The following is a 19268-nucleotide window of genomic DNA, read 5'->3' on the forward strand; positions in this document are numbered from 1 at the left end:
CAATCATAATGGTATTTGCCTGTTGTTGTTGTTGTTGTTGTTGTTGCTGCTGTTTTATAAAAAAAAAATTAAAAATAGATGGACAGATAATCATTTGCTTTATTAATCAGTGGGTTTTCTGAAATAATTTGTTGCATAATAACTGTGGTAAATATTGCCACTGACATAGAAAGCAGAACAATTTTTGTTTTTTTCTTAGGAAGAAACAGATGATGCTCACAGATACATCACTCTCTTTGGAATATTACTGTTCTCCAGCTAAGAAAAGCAAAGTTATGACAACTAGAAGATATACATTTGCCAACTTTAGAGAGGTATCCCTACACAAGGGCCAAATGTTAGCATTCAATTATTCTGGGGGTTTTGATTAGATTTCAGTTACATTTCATTTTGCAAATGTATTTGTATGTATTTTTCAAATGGGAAAAAGATGCAGCCTTGGAATTTATTCCTGCTGATATATTAGCCAAGATCCTAGGCTAGAATAGAGTTAGTTGGTTATTGACTGTTTGGTTTGTTGAGTTTTGGTTCCAGTTAGTTGCCTTCTTTTTTCTTCTTGATGTATTTTGTTTTCTTTAATTTTTATCTGTAAGCTGCCCAGTGTGGCCATTGAGTCACGTGGCCTTGAAATTGAATTAATAAATGCATATCTAGGGGACTATTGAAGGTATCATCATAATCTAAATGGGCAGTGCTCAAGGCTCCTTTAAGTCAAAGCAACACAATGGACCTGCTCAGCTGTTCCAATGGCCAGTCTGACAAGTCTGTCTGAAATGGTATAGGGTTTCCTGCCTGAGCAGGAGGTTGGACTAGATGACCTCCAAAGTCCCTTCCAACTTTATTATTATTATTATTATTATTATTATTATTATTATTATTATTATTATTATTATTATTATTATTATTATTATTATTGTTGTTGTTGTTGTTGTTGTTGTTGTTGTTGTTGTTGTTGTTGTTGTTAAGTTCATAGCCCAGCCTTTGGTTCAAGTGATGTCCTCTAGGGGCCCTCAGAGAGCTGGAGGATGAACCCTTCAGTTCCACCCATCAACAGCTCCAGCTTGGACCCAGTATAGGAAATCAACTGCCAAGCTCTAGCAGCCAGAACAACAACAACAACAACAACAACAACAACAACAACAACAACAACAACAACAATAATAATAATAATAATAATAATAATAATAATAATAATAATAATAATAATATAATTGGAAGGGACTTTGGAGTTCTTCTAGTCCAGGGGTGTCAAACTGCCGGCCCATGGGCCGGATGCATCATGCCAAAACTGCACCCATCCCATTGCCGGCAATGTAAAAAAAAGTTGTGATACATCCCGACACGTCATGTGACATTGCGAGTTTGACACCCCTGTTCTAGTCCAACCCCCTGCTCAGGCTGGAAACCCTGTACTATTTCAGACAAATTTGTTATTATTTTTTAGAGCTCTTTTGTTCATTTCATTAACTGGCAGGCAATAACAAACATTCCATCCAAGGATTTAACATTTTAAACATTTTAAAATCATTCCAGCACATTTAGAATTCGATATAGTCCTATTCCCTACTCTTGAGATAGCTCAAATGCAGATGATCACTTGTCTCCACTATAGACCCTTCCCCAAGACAGGTAGGAATTTCAGCTCCCAGAATTCCCAGCAATAGCTAGATTGCCTTGGGATTTCTAGGGCTTGAAGTCCACCATGTGGATAATAGTCAAACTGGAGAAGGCTGTTGATAATATCACTTCAGTAGAGCAGGTGTGCAGGATGGCCACTTTCTAAAAAAAAATAGCTAATTATTAGCTTAGCCCCACTACTTAATGCTCTCTAAGGCTCTGTAAAAACTGAAATGGGTCAAACTTCTCCCCATAACTTTGCTAAGCCTTGAACTATATTATGTTAGAAATATTTCCATGAGAAGACTTGTATACGTTTTCATTACAGAGAGTAGCATAATCAGTAATATAAAAGAAGACAGAGCAAAAAAGGCTATTCTTTGCAATACAATATTTTTAAAGCTAGGTAATGAATCAAGCTTTTACGATAAAAGTTGCATATTACCAAAATCTTAAGACTTCTTCATGAATGATGGGGAGAGTACTTTGGTACTTTGAAATCTAAAACACACTGTTTTTATCTGTTCTCACATATATGTTGCATACATCCAGACTATTCTTATCTTGTCTGACTAGCTTAAGTTGCATGCTAAATTTTAAACAGCAGGTCTATTGATTTTCCAAGCTTTTTTTTTTCAAAAACCTTTTTTTATTCAATCATTTTGTGGTTCTTCTTTTTGGACATTTACAGTCTGCCTTTGTTGCAGAGATGGGTACAAGTCTCTGTCATAGCCAAGAGGTTTTAAAATGTTAAAATTTCTTTTTTGGGGAAAAATAGTCAACAGCTTTCTGAGATTTTAATATTTTCCTGTGGCAAAACCCACAACAAAATAGAGGCCTTTTTTAAGCAATATTTTAATCTATTTTATGACATGTTTCCTTTCTGATTCAGGCGAACAAAACCTAAGAAACCTTTTTTTGGCCTTTGACCTCAGTTGCTGAAAATTGGTGGCATCATTAACTGCCATTTTGCAATGATAAAGGCACACAAACTATGGTGGGGTTTTTTTCCCCCACATTCAAATGTGTCTGACTCTCAAAAAGTGCCTGGACAAGTCTCCACAGCTTTCTTGGGAAGATTTTTTCGAAGTGGTTCGTCATTACTTCCTTCCTGGGGCTGAGAGAGAATCACTGGCCCAAGGTCACCCAGTTGGCTTTGTGCCTAAGGCAGGACTAGAACTCACTGTCAACTGCTTGATATAGTTTTAAAAACTAGGAAAAGAACTCAACAGCAATGGGGTTGCCTTATCCACTTCTATAATATAGTCTCACGCACTTTGCATTACTGTTCCTTCCACTGAAGCTTTCATTGAATACCAAAATAATGCAGGTGACACCCAGCCAGAAAAAAAGCATTTTCAATCCTGGGTGCTTTTTGCTTTTGTTAGTTTTTATTTTATTTTTTTATTATTTGTTTGTTTTGGTGGTTTATATACCTGTGCTTCACCATATTTTTGACTCTGCATGTTGTGTCAATGTAATCAAACACTGTTAACTGAATAAACTGTGTTTAGTCACATTCACACAACATGCAGAGCAAACTATTAGCTAGCAAGGTATGAATCCTATTGTTTTGTATAAGTACCGTAATTAAGGGGATGTGAGAGGTGGATAGGAATCTTCCATAATTTTCTGTTACTATAGGTCAGGGGTAGGCAACCCAAAACACTCAAAGAGCCACTTGGACCCGTTTCCCACCAAAAACAAACACTGGGAGCCACAAAACCCTTTTGATATCTAAAATGAAGATAACACTGCATATATCCTTTTTTACCTTTAATACATACATACATACATACATACATACATACATACATACATACATACATATATGTGTATATGTGTGCGTGTGTGTGTGTGTGTAGTCTTGGTGTATTCGGGTCTTTTCCCATGTAAGATTGAGAGTATCTTGGCGACGTTTCGACGAGGTCCCACTCGTCATCTTCAGGCTGGGGTCTTCGGCTTTGTGCTTGTGCGAGCAAAGTGTGATATATATATATCATAAAGGTAAAAAAGGATATATGTGGTGTTATCTTCATTTTAGATGCCAAAAGGGTCTCTCTCTCTGTCTCTCTCTCCCTCCCTCCCTCCCTCTCTCTCTTTCTGCCCTTGGTCTGCCAGTCCCCTTCCCCCATTCTCTTTCTTTCTTTCTTTCTTTCTCTCTCTCTCTCTCTCTCTTTCTCTCTCTCTCTTTCCTCTCTCTCTCTCTCTCTCTCTTTCTCTCTCTCTCTCTTTCTCTCCCCCCCCTCTCTCTCCCTCTCTCCAATCTTCTGCTCACCTGGCAAGCTGGCTTCAAGCTGTTCTCCAACAAGCTCAGGGGTAGGCAATCTCGGCTCTTTTATGACTCATGGACTTCAACTCCCAGAATTCCTAAGTCAGCATAGCTGGGCTAGCTAGCTCTCCCCTGTCCTTCCTGCTTCCTGCTTCCTGCAGAGATGCAGCAAAGGGAGGAGCCCCGCCCAAAAAGGCTTTTCAGCTTGTCGGAGAACACCGTGAGTCCACTCTCTTTTACACACCCACACACACACATACACAAACACAGAGAGAGACAGAGAGGGAAGTGCAAGTGCCTCTCTCTGTCTCTCTCTGCAAATGGTAGAGGAGGCTGGGAGCCACAGGGGAAGGCTCAAAGAGCCGCATGCGGCTCTGGAGCCGCAGGTTGCCAACCTGTGCTATAGATAGTCCTCGGCGTATGACCATAATTGGGATTGGAACTTTAGTTATAAGTCCTGACAGGTGACCAGACTTAATTTAACGACAGCTTTATGGCATTAATTCAGCAAATGATGTGGTCGTAAGTCTGAATCCATTCTCTCGAATGGGCATTTTCATCAAAAATTGGTAAAAACCACTGAATACCAGTAAAAAGCATCACAAATCATGGACATTTGATCACTGCAGGCTGCAACCAGTTGATCACTGCAGGCTGCAACCAGTTGTGAGCCGGTTGCCAAGCACCCAACCATGTGACCTTGGGGTGCAGGGGCAGTACAATATTTTATGACTGCTGCAAATGCTTTAAGGGTCACAAAGCACCCTTGCTGAGGCCATTATAACTACTAACATTTGTTAAGCTACCGATCATAAGGTAAGAACTACCTCTAGAGGTAGTCCCTAACTTACAATCATGTTTGAAGTTACAACGGCATTGAAAAAAAGTGAGTTTTTTACACTAACAGTTGTTGCAGCATCCCCACTGTTGCATATTCAAAATTCAGACTCTTGGCAACTGGCATGTATTTATGATGGTTATAGTGTCCCGAAGTCATGGGATCACCTTTTGCAACCTTCTGACAAGCAAAGTCAATGGGGAAGCCAGATTCACTTAATCACCATCTTACTAAATTAACAACTGCAACAAATTATCCCAAAGATGCTTTTTCATGGCCTACTGGTCTTAAAAGCTGGTAGAAAAGTTTGCCATATCATACTTACCACCCCAATTGCTGAGCCCTGTTCTGCCACAGGCATATTGTCCCCACTGATTTAATGCAGGTCAAATTAATTAAAGTGATTGGAACTCTGATTTTGGTTCCTCCCCCATCAAGAGTCATCTGCTGGTGGGGAAAACTACCAACTAATCCCCCTGTTGGAGGATTGGTCAGAATAAGAACTGATCCAGACATGTACATGCACACTTAGCAGATAAATAAAGGAAGGAGTCCCTGGGGATTTTACTCCACTAATTGTTGCCGACCCTAGGTGGCAGCGCTCATCTCCATTTCAAGATCATGAGCCAGTGCTATCCAAAGACATTTTTGCAGTCATGTGGTCAGCATGACATCATGGGATGCTGTTTCCTCTCCACCAAAATGGTACCTATTTATCTTCTTCCATTTGCATGCTTTCAAACTGATAGGTGGGCAGGAGCTGGGGTGAGGATAGGAGCTCACCCCATCATGTGGCGCTCAGATCTCAAACCCTAGCTGTTGGCTTCCTAGCCACAAGCCCAGCACCTTAACTGCTGAGCCATTGTGCCACCCTGATAAACAAATGAGTAGTTTTATTCTGGACAAAATGATACCTATACTAATGAAGTAATGTGATCTAGTAGAATGTACAAGTGGAAGTATTTGCAAAACCAGTTTGTTTTTCAATGTATGTCTAGAATAACACAGGAAATCAAGTCTTAATCTAATTACTTTTCTCCCTCTTCTATTTATTTATCTCACTTTCTGCTTGTGACTTATTACAGATCCTTCTCTCCTTCCTAATCTCTAAAACTGGAATACCTCTGAGCTTTCTCCTGGCTGGCTTGCTGCCAGACAAAACCTTTAACTCCTAAACTCCCATTCTCCAGCAGCTGATTCTTTGTACACAACCAGGTCCAAGATGCTTCCCTTAGCAAATTCTCCTGGTATTTCCACACTTTCATAACCTGCTTCATGCTTTTCCTCTTAGTCTTCTTCCATTTCCCAAAGCTGGGAGATGTAATGGGCTGGATTAAATTTTGCACAGCACAGGATAAGCATCTCATAAAAATGCTACTTCTCTTTTCTTTTTTCTTTAAATACAGAACTAGTGTACTTTCAAAACAGCATCAAACCTATGTTTAAAACGAGCTCATGTAGTTTAATTTCTCTGCAGCTCAAGTCAAAAATGGCCATAGATAGGAGCTTCCAATTGTCAGACAAAAAGATTTACATATCCCCACAGAAAACCTAAAGGATCCAATAGAAGAGAATATCAATAACTCATTGTTGAACTGTGGAGTTCTTGGTGCTCTCTGAGCTTGGTCGTTTTCTTGCAGACATTTAATTACCCAACTAGGCAGTGCTAGTGAGTATGGGAGTTGCTCCCTGATAATATACAGTAGCTTGCCCTATCAGTGCAAGTGTGGTAGTTCCTTGATCACAGTATTGTTTTCTATTTGATTGTTTGCCTGGTGTTAATCCCTGCTTCTCTGGGTATTTGCTGCTGGGGACATCTACAAGTAAACAACTAAACTCAGAAAGCATCAAGAACTCTACAAATCTATTTATGTAGGTATATGGTTATGCTGATCCCTTTTACACACACACACACACACACACACACACACACACACATCTCTTGTCAGAAGACTACTTTGTGTAGCTACCCCAGCTTAAATCCTTTTATTAACACAGGGACATCGGGCAGGCTCTCCAGGTCTCTGCACCATGAAGGAACTGGTTTGGTGGACAGTATGATGTACTTAACACTCCTGACCATGTTAGCAACTGCATCACCAATGTATTACATTGCATTCCCAGCAAAAACTACATTAGGCGAAGAGAGAAATTGTGTCTTTAAACTTGGACCTGCTAATGGCAGCTTTATGCTGAGGATGAGAATGAAAGCAACAGACTATGGTTGTGGCATTTTAAAAAAAGAGTACCATTTGATATTGCCTTAAAGGGGGATACGAGGGGAAGACCTGGATCTCACTTCTTTCAATAAAGTCTCTAGGCAGAATCCCATGAATATCTGGTTTTTTGCTGGTTTGCTTGAAGCATAATATGCTAAGAGCAAGACAGCCGAACTATTTTATGTTCAGTACCAGGAAAGAAAATCAGCTGGAATTATCCAAGCAGCCATCTAGTTTGCAAAAATATCTTTGACCTGAGCAACTAGGCAATTATTATGTCTTTTTTTAAAAAAAAAAAAATATCAACTACCTATGCACTTAGTTGTCTCTATCTTTTGCTTAATTTGTAACCTCCTTTCACCAATGAAGAAACTGGCTAGACCAGTCAAAATAAACTGTGTCAATGCCAACTGAAAGCACAATTAAAACCACAAGACATCGATAAAATAAATAACACTCATCCAGCCAAAAGGTTATGCACTAAATCTTTATCTGAATAAAAATGTTTTGTTTGCTGGCAGAAAATAACCAAGAGAGAGCAAGATAATTTGACCTCTATTAAAACAAGAGTTTCAGATTCTAAGAAAAGATATTTTCCTACACCAGCCCCAAACTTGCCTCCAAAGCTGGTAAAGCAGGAGCTGTGTTCTTTACTAGATCAGGTAAAGACACAGTAGGTGAATTTACCCAACATGCTAAATTTAACAGTATTAACCTTGAATTACCTTCTGAGGCTCAGCATGTTGCCCAATGATAAAGATATCTTCTAAAGGTCTTAAAGCTTGGGCAAGCTCATAAGAGATGTGATATTTTTCCCAATGCCCTGGTCCATGTTCTTAAGGACTTTATAAATATAGTCAGCAGAACTCTTATTTCCTTATCTTTTTTGCGAATGGCCAGAATTACTTGCTCTTGTCTGAATTAAGCATCAGTTTATTTTCCCTCATGTAATCCAACACAGGCATCAGCTCTAATCTTAGTACAGTTTATAAAGCATTTGCTTTATTTAACTTTATGTTTAAAATTACGTTCATTAAGATATACTTGTTTTATTTGGCCTAGGTATTTGTATTAAAGAGAGACTTTGACTTTTTGACTTGTGTAACTCCAAAAATAATTTTGGCTGGGGAGTGAGTCAAGATTAAAAAGCTTGCCATCTATGTTTGCTTTGCTGTAATAAACCAAAGAGATCTATGAATGTTCTTCTTGCAAATCTGGGGAGACCTGGAATTAAAAATGCTTTTCTCCCTTCTTGATTATCGATGTGTTTCCATGACATAACATGAAGCAAAGTAGATCTTTATTTGAGGCGAAGGAGGCAAAAATCCAAATATATTGGCAAAAAAAAATGCATTGTCTGTCAGCATAAGGTAACCCTCTAGTAGTTACTCTGTTATTGTCAGGATGCTGAGAAGGGAGGTGATTTTTCAGATCAAAGACAATACCTTGTGCTGTAGAAAGAATGGAAAACATGCTGAGATCCTACTGCCTCCAAGAGGTATCTGGGGGGAAAAAGAGAAAAATAGAATTAGATTGTACAAAACTTAGTCCTTAGCCTGTAGTATGTTTCCTTGAGATGGCAGCAGCCACTGAGTTCAAAAACTGAAGAGTCTGACAACTACTTAAAATTCAGCAGCAGTAGTAGCATTTGCCCATATCAAATTGAAATGGAATATCTAAGTCTAATTCTGCTTAACTGACTGGTGACAACCTTAGTCCAGAGTAACGATGGATTACTTTCTGTATTATGCTATATCAGCTGTAGAAATTACACTGAGATCTTACAAAATGGATCCATAAAATTACAAAATCATAGAATTGGAAGGGGCTATTTAGAACATTAAATCCAACCACAATGCAGAAATCCTAGTGTAGTGATGGCGAACCTTTTAGAGACCGAGTGCCCAAACTGCAACCCAAAACCCACTTATGCATCGTCGGGTGTCAGGTGGGTGTGGCCCATTGGCTGTGTGTGACCCATTGGGTGGGCATGGCTGCGGTGGTAACGGCAGACTGGGTGGGACTAAAAAGTTCAATCAATCAATTCCAACTTTGCAAGAACTTTTTTTTCCCGCAAGAAGTTGAAATTGACTGATTGATTGAACCGTTGTTGTTTTTTGTACACGGCGGCGAAGGCCTAAAGCGAAAAGGTTTTATAAAACCCAGCTGAAGGCCTAGGACTGGGGCGACGGCGTGCGTGCCCACAGAGAGGGCTCTGAGTGCCGCCTCTGGCACTCGTGCCATAAGTTCGCTACCACTGTCCTAGTGATTTTGACAGCTGCAGTTTTTGCCTAAAAACAACCAATGAAGGGGAAGAATATGATTTCTCTGGGTAATTGGCAATTCTACTGTTTAATCATTCTGGCGTGTGGGATTCCCCCCCCTTAATATTCAATCATACTTTGTTTTCATAAATCTATAGAACTGTAGAGATGGGAGGAACCACAAGGATCATCTGGTGCAACTCTCTTCGTTGTGTATCAAAACCATTCAAATTTTACTAAAGACGTCCATTTAAAGACTTCCATCAGGACACTGTTTTTTCCCTATATTTAAATGAAATCTAGGTAGTTTCATGTATAGTCATTGTTTCTAGCTATAGAATGATTGCTGTAGCTATAGAAAATAGTTCTCTATCATTTTCTCTGACCCCTCTGTGCACCTGAACATGAATATCATGTCTCCTATCAGCTTTCTTAGGATTGAACAAATCTTTTCAGCCTACCTTCCTAGGGAATGTCTTTGGGTCCTCATACCATCTTTGTTTCCTCCCTAAAATGTCCTTAACAATCTTGTCTAGAAATGTGGTGCCCAGAACCATACACAGATCTTCAAATGTAGTCTCACCAATTCTTTCTGGAGCAATAGAAAACAAGACTTGAACTTCTGTGTGTAAAAAAGATGTTGAGACTCTAGAAAGAATACAGAGAAGAGCAACAGAGATGATCAGGGGACTGGAGGCTAAAACATATAAAGAACGGTTGCTGGAATTGGGTATGTCTAGTTTAATGAAAAGAAGGTCTAGAGGTAACCTGATAGCAGTGTTCCAATATCTCAGGGGCTGCCACAAAGAAGAGGGGGTCAAGCTATTCTCCAAAGCGCCTGAAGGCAGGAAAAGAAGCAATGGATGGAAACTAATCAAGGAGAGAAGCAACCTAGAACTAAGGAGAAACTTCCTGAAAGTTAGAACAATTAATCAGTGGAACAACCTGCCTCCAGAATCTGTGAATGCTCCAACACTGTAAGTTTTTAAGAAGAGACTGGACAGCTATTTGTCTGAAATGGTATAGGATTTCCTGCCTGAGCAGGGAGTTGAACTATTATGGATCATCGCACAGTCATTATTATTATTATTATTATTATTATTATTATTATTATTATTATTATTATTATTATTATTATTATTATTATTATTATTATTATTATTATTATTATTATTATTATTATTATTGAAGGGGGCTATCATCCTTGCTTGTGTTCTCAAGATTAAACATACCATGTTCCCTCTATGTTTATATTAAAGTTTAATTTCCAATCCCTAATTATCTTCAGCATCCTTTTCCGTGTTGGAGGTCCAAATCTAGTGGAACTGATTCTTCAATATCACCACCAGACTAGAAAGAACAATACAACATAGAGGGAGAGTTAAAGATTTACCCCATGTTCCCTCTTGGTCACTACTTTGCTACTCTTTGTTTAAGAGATTTTTAATGTTCGGTCACTTCCTTTTGCCTTTGTTCCTAGACACACTGCCATGGAGTACATACTCTCTGACTCTTTTCTCAGTAGGATGCCCCAAAGATGCTTTTTCAAGAGGCAACTTTATTTGTTTTTCCTTGAAGACATTTTGCTTCTCATCCAAGAAGCTTCTTCAGTTCTAACTTGGGTCCCTAACCTGGATGACTGAAAAACTCCAGAGATTCTCAGTAGGATGTAGTTAGCTGGGTGCTAGGCATTGCCTAACCCTTAAATGTGCTTCCCATAAATAAATTTCATTTGTACAATAAATACAAAACTTGCTCAGAACAGATTCTCATTCTCAAAAAGACTCTTACACTCTTAGTCTGTAGTACTCTGTACCTGTTCTAGTTTGCTTGGATTCTTCTCAAAGTTTGATGTCAGAGGTGGATACAGAAGCCAAGGTCAGCTCTGAACAATTCAGAGCAATGGGATTCCATCCAAATTTATGTCATCTGTGAATCTGATAAGCATTCCCTCCAAGTTATTAAACACCAATGCTGAAGAGAGCAGAGCCCAAAATTAAACTTTGTGGCAGCCCCTTTGACTTCACCTGCCACTTTGGCAAGGAACCATTGTTAGATTTTTCAAGCCATCTGTCACTTCATCAATTGCACTGAAAGCAACATGGAATGGGACATGTTAGAGTCTACCTTTGGCTAACCAAACCTCTTTATATGCCAGAAATGGTGAGAAATTAGCCAGAAAAAAGACATGTTTTGGAAAATTACATTTGTTGTTTTTCAAAACAATAGTTTTAAAAATGATGTCCCTTGGATAACAAAAAATAACCCTGTGCATAATGCTTACAAGATTTCTAGGCCTCTCATATTCTTAGATGTTCCATTTGTTCTTTCCTCAGTTTCACTCTTTCCTTCCCATTTTCCCACTCTCTTCTTCTTAAAACTTGATGCTTTTTCTCTGCAGTCATTCCCTGTCTCTTTCTGAGGTCAGTTTCTTATTAGCAAGTTATACTGTTTTCTAACGATTGTGCTGATATAACAAAAATGAGGACGTGTTTTATATTGCTTCAATAATGGCTGGCTGATGCTATGACTCCTCAGTAAGGAAGAGAAGTAAAGCACCATATATTTAAAAAAGTTGTGAATAAAACTGGTTCCTTAAAGTCAAATTTAATGGCTTTTTAAATCTATTTTTAAAGGACTATAGGCTAAGAAGTTGTTAAATTTTTAACACAGACAGAAAATGGAATAGATTTATATTGATAAGCACAGCCCTTTAAAGCCATAGTCTCACATGATGCACACTGCCAACAGCCAGTAACAATTGTGGTGTTGGACATGAGCTTTTCCCTTCATAATCACATATGCGATTAATCTCTGCTCAGCCCATCCCTATCCTTTCTATCCATTTCATATCTTTTATAGTTCTGCTCTTGGTTCCACATTCATCAGCTAGGAAAACTGCTAGGAAAACTATTTCATGGATCAATAATTTTAGATTAATTAATATTTTGCTCGATGGAAATGAACAAAATGTTAATGTTTTCCCCTAGTGGAGCCTTAATATCTAGAGGGAAGATGGTAGCACATCTCAATACTGAGGTTTCTGCAATATTCAGTAAGCCCCAAGTGTCCATTTTAATAACAGTTACTGTTTGTTCTGAACAGTAGAAAAAAATAACCTCTGATCAATATTCCCTTCTAGCAGTGAGATCTTGCCTTGAGACAGATTCAGCATGAAGAGAAATGTCATGTTTCTGGCTGTAGGAGCAGTTTGCAAGAAGAAAATAGGACATGAAAAAGAGCCCAAAAAAGGCAGCCTGCCATTTTGCCTAGAGGTAGCAAATTCTATTGCCTCCTATTAGTTCAGCTCCTGCTGAGAACCTGTAGAAGGTTGTGGAGGAACGGATTATGTATGATTTTTGCCTAACATCTGTTTAACCCATTCTCCCACCCAACATGTCTCTTTCGACCCTTTTTACTTCTTCTAATCTGTGTTTCTTCAGAGCATACTTTGTTCATTTATTTATTCATTCCATTGATATACGGTACTATTCAATCAATAAAAACACCAGGTTTATACCAATCCATTAAGAACTTACAACCAATTAAAATGTTCAAGGTAAGTATAATTAAAATTAAAATCGTAAGTAAGGAATAAATGATACAAAAGTAATAGTAATAGAACTCCTGGTATGATTGGAATACACAGGTCCCCTCACAGACTATTATCCCACTATGCAGAGGTAGGAATTATGGCCCCTTTATGACTTGTGGACTTCAACTCCCAGAATTCCTGAGCCAGTCATCCTGGCTCAGGAATTCTGGGAGTTGAAGTCCACAGGTCATAAAAGGACCATAGTTCCGCACCCCTGCACTATAGTAAGGAGGTCTGTTTGCTTGTGTCAGGCTCCAAGAATCAAGAATTACACTTCTGAGTAATTTTTTATTATTGTTCACCTATAACCAGAATCTTGCCAGACTAAAACAACTATCTGCATAAGTATAGATATATTCTGGGGGCTGTTAGAGGGGGGCCATCTTAATTTTCTTCATGCCTACCAGACCTTTCAAGCTATGCTACCTCTTTGCCCTTTGGGAAGCAATCTCTCTCTCCTGGGACTCCAGACTACATTCTGCAGTTCTTAGTGATATCAGAACTATGCAGGGGGTAGCTTAACTATCACGAGTTTCAACCATATCAGACAGGTTTTGGTGGAGAGACCAAATAAAGTATGTGACACAAATACATTCTCAATGGTAAACACAAAAAAGAAAATTTCCATATCTGATCAGGGATTGCCAGGACAACCAGAATAGTATCCAGTGCCATGGCTTCTTAGCATTAATCAACAACTGGGTTACGTGGTCCAGCTGCTCCTGCTAGGCAAGTAGGACAACCAGCTGTAAAGCTATTAGTAGACCCAGCAAAGCAAAAGAAATAATCAGGTGAAGAAAATCCAGCAAAAATCAAATCCTAAACCCTACTTTGAATCAAATCCTAACTAAAGGATTTCAATACAAAATGTTTGATATTCAGAAACATAAATATTCAGACTGAAGAACGGATGAACAGAAATTAATGGATCAACTATGATTTAATCTTGGAACAAAAGCTTTTACCAAAATGAAATTGCAAGAATTGGAAAAAATGCTAATAATATTGATAACAGTACAAATGAAACTGAAGATCATCAAATGAATGACTTTTTGAAGTGTAACCTAAGTTTTTATTAAATTCTGAAATAGGTAACAGTAATGAAAAATATGAAAATGTTGCACAAACGCTTAATATCAGGTGTCTGGTAAGCATAGGGAAATAAAAGGAAAAATTACTGAATATTGACAAATCAATTCACAAGACAAAGGTTTTGTCATTGAGAAGAACAAGTAAAAATGAACTATCAAAATGCTGATAATATCAAATTTGGTAACTGGAAATATTGAAATAAACACATTAGCTAAAACTAATCAATTAATTTAGAGCATACACCAATGGTAACATCAGAGTAGGAATACAATATCATCAAACAAAAGCAACAAAATAATTCTCAAAATGTGAGAATTTGATTGGAAAGAAAGATCATCACATTACAAGCTGATATCAGCAATCTAAAGAAAATAAGCAATCTAAAGAAAATTGAAAACTAATAAGGCAAGAAAGTTTACAGAAAAAATATAATTTTGGCACCAGTGTGATTTTAAAAGTTTTTTAAAAATTAAATAATTATTCATGGCTATTTCAAAGAAGATTGAACGATATGAAGCTAGAATAAATTAATTTTCATAAAATCAACAGGATTCAGCAAACCAGCATGGGTTTTATAAAGCATGGCTGCGAAAAATATTTCAGATTTAAATGTTTATCCAGATAAAAATGAAACTGTAAATTTTGGAGTGATATCTAACATACCCCCAAAGAATTCAATAAAGATGCAAAATGAATAAAAGAAATTGAGGTGAGCATTGACTCATTCAAAATGGATGATACAGTCATAAGATAAGAAATAATAAAAATCAAGCAAAACATGGTTAAAAACTGGAGTGCGCCGAGAAAATATGAAATGTAAGGGTTTTGTATTAAATATTTTGCAAGTTTCCATGAAAGTCTACTCAATTTAATGAAATATTACAAATTGGAAAAATTGAAGAATGAATGACAATTGATAGAACTAATTTAATAATAAGCAACAAAGTCAAAGTATAGTTACAAGCAATTTATAAATGGCTCAGATTGATACAAGCAAGGAATTAATTTCTCATCCACATAGTTGCATACAAAAATGTTTGGAAGTATTTGTCATTTTGCAAACATTCAGAATTTTGTTAAACAAACCATAAAAAGTGGAAAACAACTCTGATGGTAAATGGCAAAGAAATTGGAAATAAAATCACGAGAAGAGGAATTTATTAAAAGGATTAACTGTATCCTTTCTTTGCCATTTCAATGACACGCTTTATTCAAAGTTTTGAATAAAAACAAAACTTTGATATGAACTGTTAAGACAAAGTGCAAAAATAGCTCCCCTGTTATATGTAGATGATTTGAAGCTATTTAGAAAGTCAGAAACTGAAATTGAATCTTTATTTAATGCTGCAAGAATATACAATGAGTATATCAAAATGGAATTCGGATTTGACAAATATGCAATACCCAGCATAAACAATTGAACAAAATGAAGCTATACAACTGAAAAATGGAAATCTCATAAAATTTTTGCTCATAGAGGAAAGCTACAAATATCTAGGAATACACATAAATGGGGAAGTTAAAAAGAAAACTAATTTACAATATGAAAAATGAGTGCAAAAAATCTAAGTTCAGGATAGAAATATCATGAACACAGGGATAATATTAGTAATTAGATATAGTGCTGGCATAGTAAACTGGGCACAGTTTAAATTGAACAATTCAGACCAGAAAGCCCCAAAACTGATGACAACGCATCATTCATCAAATCCACAAAGTGATATTGATCAATTATATTTGGTGTACAAAATTCCTGCCATGGTTTGCTGTAGGTAAAACAGTTGTAGGTAATTAATCCTCAACTTACAACCATTCATTTAGTAACTGTTCCAAGTTAGAACAGCACTGAAAAAAGTGACTTACAACCAGTCCTTCACACTTACAACCGATGGAGCATTCCCATGGTCATGTGATCAAACCCCTGTTTGAACAGGAGATCCTCAAATGGTGTCTAACTCACATTTTTCTATCTTATCAAGTAGTAGGTTGTGATCTACTTTATCAAATGCCTTACTGAAGTCCAAATAAATTATATTCACAGCATTCCTCTGGTCCACTAATTTTGTCACTTGGTATGCAATAAGATTTGTCTGGCATGATCTGTTTTTGACAAATCCATGTTGGCTTTTGGTAATGAGTTTGTTTGCCTCTAGGTGTTCGCTGATTCGTTGTTTGATTATATTTTCCAGAATCTTCCCAGGTATTGAGGTCAGACTGATAGGTCTGTAATTTCCTGGATCCATTTTTTTTTCCTTTTCCAGTCCTCCGTTAGTTCCTCAGTGCTCCAGGATCTTGGCCAATAAAGAATATTCTACTCTACTCTACTCTACTCTACTCTACTCTACTCTACTCTACTCTACTCTACTCTACTCTACTCTACTCTACTCTACTCGTGTCAGAGAGGTATCTTTCTGTCTTCCTGAAGGCAACAAAAGAAGCAATGGATGGAAACTAACCAAAGAGAGAAGCAACCTAGAACTAAGGGGAAACAATTAATCAGTGGAACAACCTGCCTCCAAAAGCTGTGAATGTTCCAACACTGGAAGTCTTTAAGAAGAGATTGGACAGCCATTTGTCTGAAATGGTATAGGGTTTCCTAGCTGAGCAGGGGGTTGGACTAGATGACCTCCAAGGTCCCTTCCAACTGTATTATTATTATTATTATTATTATTATTATTATTATTATTATTATTATTATTATTATTATTATTATTAATGACTGCTGCAAATGCTTTAAGGGTCACAAAGCACCCTTATTATTATTATTATTATTATTATTATTATTGTTGTTGTTGTTGTTGTTGTTGTTGTTATTAATCGCACAGTCAGTCAGATGTTCAGATTGGATATGGCATTTTTGTCTACCTATCGAGTCCTCACCAAGGACCTGGGATAGGCAGATCTGGATGTTTGATGGTATTACAGATATCGTCGCAGGATGGAAGCAGTTCCTAGTAAGGCTGCCTTTTGCAATTGACTAATGGCAAATTTGTCAATGCCAATGGTATTCAAGTGGTGCTCCAGTTGTTCTGGAATTGCACCCAAGGCACCTATTACTATTGGTACTACCCTTGCTTGCTTTGCCACAGTCTTTCTATTTCTATTTGTAGGTCTTTGTATTTTGTTATCTTCTCCAGTTTTTTCTCATCTATTTTGCTGTCTCCAGGCACTGCCACGTCCACTATCCAGACTTTTTTGTCTTTCTTATCGACAATTGTTAAGTCCTGGGTGTTATGTTGCAGGTGCTTGTCTGTTTGAATTCTGAAGTCCCAGAGCAGTTTAACTTTATCATTTTCTATGACTTTCTCTATTTTATGATCCCACCAGTTCTTGCTTACAGGCAAATGATATTTCTTGCAGATCTTCCAATGCACCATTGTTGCTACTTTGTCATGCCGTTGCTTGTAGTCAGTCTGTGCGATCTTCTTGCAGCAGCTTACCAGGTGGTCCACTGTTTCTTCAGCTTCTTTGCATAGGCGGCACTTACTGTCTGTTGCTGTCTTCTCAATTTTGATTTCGTATGCATTTGTCTTTAAGGCTTGGTCTTGTGCAGCCAGAATTAGTCTCTCAGTCTCTTTCTTCAATTTTCCTGCTCTTAGCCATTGCCAGGTCTTGTTATTATCTGCTTTCCCAGCTATTTTTTTAATGTATTGGCCATGTAGTGCTTTGTCTTCCCATGTCTCTATTCTGTTCTTCATTTGGTCTTTCTTGTAGGCCAGTTTGGTCTCTCCAGTAGTCAGTAAGCCTTCCTGATATACTAATTTCAGTGCATCTTCATCATTGTCTTTCAGATATTCTTCCAAAGCCATTTTTTCTTCTTCAGCCATCAGATGTACTTGCAGCATTCTACACCCACCTATTTGCCTTGGTATATAGAGTCTGTCAATGTCATTATTTTTCTGGTCTTCCTATCCATTGCTTTTAGTTCTGCTGGAGTCCAGTCCACTATTCCAGTTGTGAATCTAATGACTGGAATTGCCCAGGTGTTGATTGCCTGCATGGTATTTCCTCCATTGAGTTTGGACTTCAAGATCTTCTTCACTCTCTTAATGTATTTACCTCTAATCTTTTTCTTGACTTCAGTCAGCTTGAAGGATATTCAAGTATTTGTAGTAATCTTCCTCATCCAGACTCTTAATGTTATTTTCGTGGGGCATCTTGATTCCTTCAGTTTTCACTACCGGTATTTTTCCTTGTTTGATAGTAAGTGTGGCACATTTGTCCAAGCCAAACTCCATTTCAATATCTTGGCTATATATACAGACAATGTTGAGTAGCGAATCTATTTCAGATGATGTTTTTCCATACAGCTTCAGATCATCCATGTAAAGGAGGTGGGATAGTCTGGCAGATGTTTTTGAGGTTTGATAGCCATGTCCTGAGTTATTCAGTATTGTTCACAGAGGAAATAATGATAATGAATCTCCTTGAAATATTCCTCTCTTGATATTAACCTCTCCCAGTCTCTACCATTGACCTACAACTGTGTCTTCCATTGTGCCATCGATCTTTGCACAAATTTTCTGATGTTTCTACTGACTCCTGTTATTTCTAGGCACTTGATTATCCAGTCATGTGGCAGAGAATCAAATGCCTTTTTGTAGTCAATCCATACCTCATTCAGGTTGGTCTTCCTTTTCTTGCAGTTTTTCAAGATCATTTTGTCTATTAGGAGTTGATCTTTTGTTCCTCTGCTATTGGGGCAGTTTCCTTTCTGCTCAGGTGGAAAGAGATTGTTTTCAACTAGATGCTGCTGTACTGCATCAGCTACCACACCAGTTAGCAATTTGAAAGTTGTTGGTAAGCAGGTAATTAACCTGTAGTTGCCTGGTGTTGCCTCTTTTGCTGGATTTTTCATTATTAGGTAGGTTTTCCTAGTTGTTAGCCACTTTTCAATTTCTCCTCCTTGTAGTATATTGTTGAACTGCAAAGTGGGTATATAACAGTTAGATTTTCAACCAAAACCCATGCAGTTCATCTTCACCTGGTGCTGACCAAGTTTTGATCTTCCTTGCTCTTTTTTCTACCATTTCTGTTGTTATTACTAGTTCTTTCATTTCAACTTCTGTTTTATTTGCATCCACCTCTTTTAACCAAGATGCATCCTTGTTGTATTTCTTTGGGTTATCCCATATCTGCTTCCAGAACTGCAGTTTCTTCCTTGTCAGGTACTGACTGATTCATTGCAGTTTCTCCATTGGTGGATTGATAGAAAAGTTTCTGATTGGATTGAAATTGGAGGTTCTGCCTATAATTTGCAATTCGAGCTTCGTATCTACTAATTTTCCTGGCTATAGCTGTTATTTGCTGCTTTATTATTTCCAGTGCTTCCTTGATCTTCCTTGTTTCTAAGTGGTATTTCTTGATTAGG

The sequence above is a fragment of the Protobothrops mucrosquamatus genome, unplaced genomic scaffold (genome assembly GCF_001527695.2).
Source record: "Protobothrops mucrosquamatus isolate PMUCROS unplaced genomic scaffold, P.Mucros_1.0 scaffold6, whole genome shotgun sequence".
In the NCBI taxonomy this organism is placed as follows: domain Eukaryota; kingdom Metazoa; phylum Chordata; class Lepidosauria; order Squamata; family Viperidae; genus Protobothrops; species Protobothrops mucrosquamatus.